Source organism: Ornithorhynchus anatinus, chromosome 2 (genome assembly GCF_004115215.2).
Source record: "Ornithorhynchus anatinus isolate Pmale09 chromosome 2, mOrnAna1.pri.v4, whole genome shotgun sequence".
NCBI lineage: Eukaryota > Metazoa > Chordata > Mammalia > Monotremata > Ornithorhynchidae > Ornithorhynchus > Ornithorhynchus anatinus.
The window spans coordinates 131806175-131812174 of NC_041729.1; the positions used below are offsets into that span (position 1 = coordinate 131806175).

The following is a 6000-nucleotide window of genomic DNA, read 5'->3' on the forward strand; positions in this document are numbered from 1 at the left end:
GTTCAACTCCTAGCTCTACCAGCTGCAGTATGACCTGGGGTAAGTCACTTCTCTTTTCTTTAGTTTCTCCATCTGTAAAATGGGAATGAAGCAATCTATCGGTGGTATTTACTGAGCACTTACACTGAACTAAGCAACTGGGGGAGTACAATAAAACAGAGTTGGCAGACACACTCCCTTGAAATGCCAGTTCTTCCTCACCCTTAGACTGTAGGCTTCTGTGGGGACGGAGATTGTGTCCGACTTCATTATTTGGTAGAATATTCAGCACATAGTAAGTGCTTAACCAATGCGGCAACTATTGCTAGCACTATAATTGCTAGCATTCCTCTGAAAGGCCAGAACTTCAAGGGAAATATTGGAGACAAATAGGCAGCACTATAGGATGTCAGTGTTATGAGCTGCATTTTCTATATCTTTCGTTCATTCAATTCCATCATATTTTTGAGGGCTTGCTGTGTGCAGAGTACTGTACTAAGCGCTTGGGAGACTATAACATAACAATAAATGGCCACATTCCCTGCCCACAATGAGCTTCCCACAGACATCCTGGGCAAAAGGAAAACAAAAAGATGAAAGGTTGGAAAGTGAAGGAAAGCAGTTCTCACTGAAAGATAAAGAGCTAATGGGTTTTCTTAATATATAGCAGTTAGTCTCTCTGAAGAAAGGAGTATGTAGACACTGGGAATAATTATTTTCTATCCTATTTAGGGTGACTGATAATGAATTTACCATTTCTAGAGGATGAAACCTCAACTGTGTCTGAGATTTCTGTGGACATTACCAAACCTGCTGTATGCATAGTACATCTTGTCTTGTCTTATGCCGTCGAGTCATTTCCGACCCTTACCGACACTACGGACACATCTCCCCCAGAACTCCCTGCTCTCCATCTGCAATCATTACAGTACTGTATCCATAGAGTTTTCTTGGTAAAAATACGGAAGTGGTTTACCATCGCCTCCTTCGGCTCAGTGAACTTGAATCTCCGCCTTCGACTCTCTCCATGCCGCTGCTGCCCAGCATGGGTGAGTTTTGACTTGTAACAGATTGCCTTCCACTCACTAACCACTGCTCAAGCTAGGAATGGAATGGCTAGGCCTCTGCTTGACTCTCCCTCCCGTAGCCGAGACTGGTAGAGTACTGGAAACTCTCCGGCTGCGACTCCGAGAAAAGCTCCAAAATGAAGAGGATTTTGCTAGCTCGCCTGGAGCAAAACTGTCAGGTGAAGTCACTGAGTGCCAGGATTCTTGGATGGGAGTGGTGCAGCCCTGGTTTGATCTCAATCTTGAAGAAGGCTCCCAATGTAGAAGTCACAGACCCGTGAGGAAATTTTATTTCCCACCTCTATTCTCTGTCAGAGCTTAGTACAGTGCCTGATAACAGTAAGTGCTTAATTAATACAATTGATGCTGTTACTTCCTACCTAGTTGGAGAGGAACTAAGAGGAACTCTCTGCTGAGAACACAAGCTCGAGTGGGTGGTGTCCAACAAAAATCCCATAGCTTACTTGGAGGCTGGGTGACTGTTTATCTCAGTATGGTACTTGTTACAAAATAAGGGCTTAGCAAATACTACAGTTCTTGTTGTTGTTATTAATATTATCATAATAATAATAACTGTGGTATTTGTTAAGCACTTACTAGGTAACAGGCCCTGTACTAAGTGCTGGGATGGATACAAGTAAATCACATTGGACACAGTCTTTGTCCCACATAGGGCTCATAGTCTTAATCGTGGCTCAGTGGAAAAGAGCACGGGCTTGGGAATCAGAGGTCATGGGTTCAAATCCCAGCTCTGCCACTTAGCTGTGTGACTATGGGCAAGTCACTTAACTTCTCTGTGCCTCAGTTACCTCATCTGTAAAATGGGGATTAAGACTGTGAGCCTCATGAGGGACAATCTGATTACCCTGTTTCTACCCCAGCGCTTAGAACAGTGCTCTGCACATAATAAGCGCTTAACAAATACCAACATTATTATTATTATTAATCCCCACTTTACAGATGAGATATCTGAGGCCCAGAGAAGTGAATTGACTTGCCCAAGGTCACAGAGCAGATCCATGGTGGAGCTGGGATTAGAACCCACATCCTTCTGATGGTTTTACAAGGCAACTATTGCCTTTCTCAAGAGCACTCAGACTCGATTTTGGCGGGGCTAGAAAAGAAGGGAGTAAGGGGAGGAGAAAGGGTGAGACCCTCTCCACTGCAGGAGTGCTTCACAGTTTCCTGGGGAACAGGTTCCACCCATTCACCCTCAATTTTCATGAAGCTGGAGGCATGAGAAGACTACTTTCTCTCTGCCTTCCTTGGAGAAGAAATGAGGGGTGTTGTTTCCCTAGAGGGTACCCATGTACCTGGACACCCATTCTGTGGGCACCCAGCCTGGCCTCCTCAATATCATGCCCAGGTCCCAGTTTGGTCAGAGGGAGACCAGGTCCCTTCCATCAGTTCCTCACTACATAGACTAAAGCCCCTCGGGCCCCAGGGGTGGCTGTGGGGAGGGAGGGATGCTGATCTCCAGGACCATGGGTGGGGGACGACTATAACTGATGAATTCTGGCCACTACCCAAGCTTCTACGGTGTTCCAGGGGGTGGCTCCAGTCCACATCGGAATCATAGCCCATTCCACTCTTGGTAAAGTATTCTCTGGAATACTCTTTTTCCCAATTTTTTTATAGTATTTGTTAAGCACCGACTATATGCCAGGCATCATATTTAGCTCTGAGATAGATACAAGCTAACCAGGGTGGATACAGTCCCTGTTCCATATGGGGCTAACCTTCTCACTGTGCCTCCGTCTCACCTGTCTTGCCACTGACCCCTGGCCCATGTCCTGGAACGCTCAAATCCGACAATCACTCTTCCCCACTTCAAAGCCCTCCTGAAGGCTTACCTACTCTAGGAGGCCTTCCCAGACTAAGCCCCTTTTTCTTCAGCTCCCCCTCCCCATCGCCCCATGTCGCTCCATTTGCTCTTTCCCTCATCTCCCCACCCCACAGCACTTATGGATAGATATATGTATATATCTATAATTCTGTTTATAATGATCCCTGTTTACTTGTATTGATGTCTGTCTCCCCCTGCTCTAGACTGTAAGCTCATTGTGGGCAGGAATTTTCTCTCTTCATTACTGTATTTTGCTTTCAAAGAGCTTAGTACAGTGCTCTGCACACAGTAGGAGCTCAATAAATACGATTGAATGAATAGCCTGTATTGGAGTACCCAGTCATTCACCCACCTGCTCCTCTTCTTCTCCCCTTTGGAGTGGAATGTGGGATGAAATAAACCCCAAATAAGCCTCCCTGCCAATCTTCCTACCACTGAACCCAAAAGAGATTCTGTCACTGTCACAGGGAACACAACAGGTAGATTTGCTCACCAATCAGACGGGACCTAAGTGGAGTGAGCATTCAACACACATTTTCCCACACCAATGCTTTAATAATAATTGTGGTAGTTCTTAAGCCCCTACTCTGTGCCAAGCACTATATTAAGGGCTGGGGTCTGTCCTGTCTTATGCTGTTGAGTCATACCCCACTTCCATTTGCAATCATTCTGGTAGTGGATCTAAATGATTTTCTTGATAAAAATAAGTACAAACACTGCTGCCTTCCGAGCAGTCAACTTGAGTCTCTGCCCTTGAATTTCTTCCATGCCGGTGCTGCCCAGCATGGGTGAGTTGTGACTTGTAGCAGATTGCCTTCCACTCACTAGCCACTGCCCAAGCTAGGAATGGAATGGAGAGATCTCTGCTTGACTCTCTCCCCTAGTCGAGACTGGTAGACTACTGGAAATTCTCCATGTGTGACGCTGAGAGGGGAAAGGGCTGGGATAGATACAAGATAACCAGGGCCCACATGGAGGCTTCTAAAGTCTAAGTAGGAGGGTATTAAATCCCTATTTTGTAGATGAGAGAACTGAGGCACAGAACTAAGTGACTTGCTCAAGGTCACACAGCAGGCAAGTAGTAGAGCTGGGTTTAGAACCTAGATCCTCTTACTCTCAGGCCCCAGCTCTTTCCACTAGTCCACAGTGCCTCCCCAGAATTTTAATTCAAGGAAACCAAAAAATAAAGTTTTCCCAAAGCCTTTCATTAGTCATGGGTGTCATAGCTTAGCAAACTGTAAGCGCCGCGTGTACTTCTCCAGCCCACATTCCTGGATCACCATCAGAGACTGCTGCTTCTGCTCTTGCTCCCAGGCAGCTTAACACAGTTGGGCAAAATCCAGATGCCATCCTGACTTCTGTAATTAGAAATTCATTCTGTCTTGCTGTAACTAAGCCCTCTTTTTTACTTGACAACTCTAGTATTTTTCCCTCATTGACTCCTATGCCTACAACACCCATTAAGTCTTCGAAACCTTCAGCTTCCTATTGTAGACCCCACTTACTCAACCCTCTCCTTTTCTAATCCCTGATGAACTCATCAACCACTTTTTTTGTAAAATAGAAACCACCAAGCTTTAACTCTCTCCTGCATATCCACTGCCTTCCTTCACTACACCCAAACATGCAATCTTCATTCCTCTCCAACTAACCAACTCACTCCACCTAAGGTATTTATGTATACCCATCCACAGGACTTTGTAGTATATTATTTTTCAGTTGCAAATTCAATTATTTATTCTTATTAATTTGTAAATGTTTTTATGTCTCTCTCCCTCTATAAATGCCTTTTAGGCAGGGATTTTTTCCCTTCATTGATTGGTAATTACCAAGCATTTTGCACAGTGCATTGCCCATAGTGGGAACTCAATAATAATAATCTATTCCACTTTGTGTTAATAATGATAGTAATAATGACAATAACTGTTGCACTGTAATAAACATTGGAGAAGCTACAGTATACTCAGGTTGGATCCAATCACAGTCTCCAAGTGCTTTGCACACAGTAAGTGCTCAATAAATATAATTGGTATATTAAGTCAATTTTACTCATTTCACAGATGAGGTAACTACTACAGAATAGTCAAATAACTTGTCCAAGATCCTACAGCAGCCAAGTAGAGGAGGCAGGATTAGAACCCAATTTCTCCCTCGTGCCTGTGCTATTTCAATTGAACCACACTGCTTCTTCTGAGAGCACTATCTTGTGGTACTCAGCACAAATGCACCCAGAGCATTCTCTGGAATACTCTGACTTTTTCCCAACTTTTTTATAGTATTTATTAAGCACTGTCTATATGTCAGGCATCGTACTTAGCTCTGAGATAGATACAAGTTAATCAGTGTGGATGCAGATCCTGTCCCATATGGGGCTGACAGCCTTACTCCCCATTTTACAGGTGAAGTAACTGAGGCCCAGAGAAGTTAAGTGACTTACCCAAGATCAAACAGCAGACAGGTGATAGAGCCAGGATTTGAATCTAGGTTCTTTTGACTCCCAGGACTGCACCCTATCCGTTAGACCATGCTGCCATTGCATTCTCCCTCTTAGGGTCCCTGTGGACACAGCCGCCGCCTCCAAACTGCAGAATTTGGCAGTAGAACTCAGGGCCGGGGGTGGAGAGGAGGTGTTGCGCTCTGAAAATAGAAATATTAGACGTTTGGGCATCTGGTGTTGAAACCGGGTGCAAATGGGTGACTGAAAACCATCACCATCTAGATTGTAAGCTTGTAATGGGAAGGGAATGTGTCTGTTTATTGTTATATTGTACTCTTCCAAACGCTTAATACAATGATTTGCACAGAGTAAGCATTCAATAAATACAGTTGAATGATTCACTGAATGAATGAGTGAATAAACAGTTTGTGTCCATGAAAAGATACTTATCTTAGTTCAGGATGAAAAGCAGAAACTGAACATGCACTTGAGTTTTTTGTTTTTCTTTTTCCAGCAAGGATGATGAGTTGCAGTCATTCCCTTTCACCTGGTTCCACCAGGAGTAGCAGACCCTGGGAGATGATGGCCTTGGCATAGGAGCCACGGAACGTAGTATATCTGAAACTTCTCAGCAGTTGACCTTGCTGTGACCTTGTCTGTGTTCATCCCAT

General features: G+C 44.4%; 1 long non-coding RNA gene and 1 other non-coding gene across 2 annotated transcripts in view; both read right to left on the reverse strand.

Annotated features, from left to right (window-relative positions):
• Positions 1–5671, reverse strand: part of LOC114809019 — a 28556-nt gene extending 22885 nt beyond the window's left edge. Inside the window, exon 1 of the long non-coding RNA XR_003756773.1 lies at positions 5330–5671. This is a non-coding gene — a long non-coding RNA (uncharacterized LOC114809019). The remainder of the gene's footprint in view (positions 1–5329) is intronic.
• Positions 1039–1176, reverse strand: LOC114809896. Its single transcript, XR_003757667.1, has one exon. It is a non-coding gene; the product is annotated as a small nucleolar RNA SNORA7 (small nucleolar RNA).
• Positions 5672–6000: the final 329 nt, after the last annotated feature.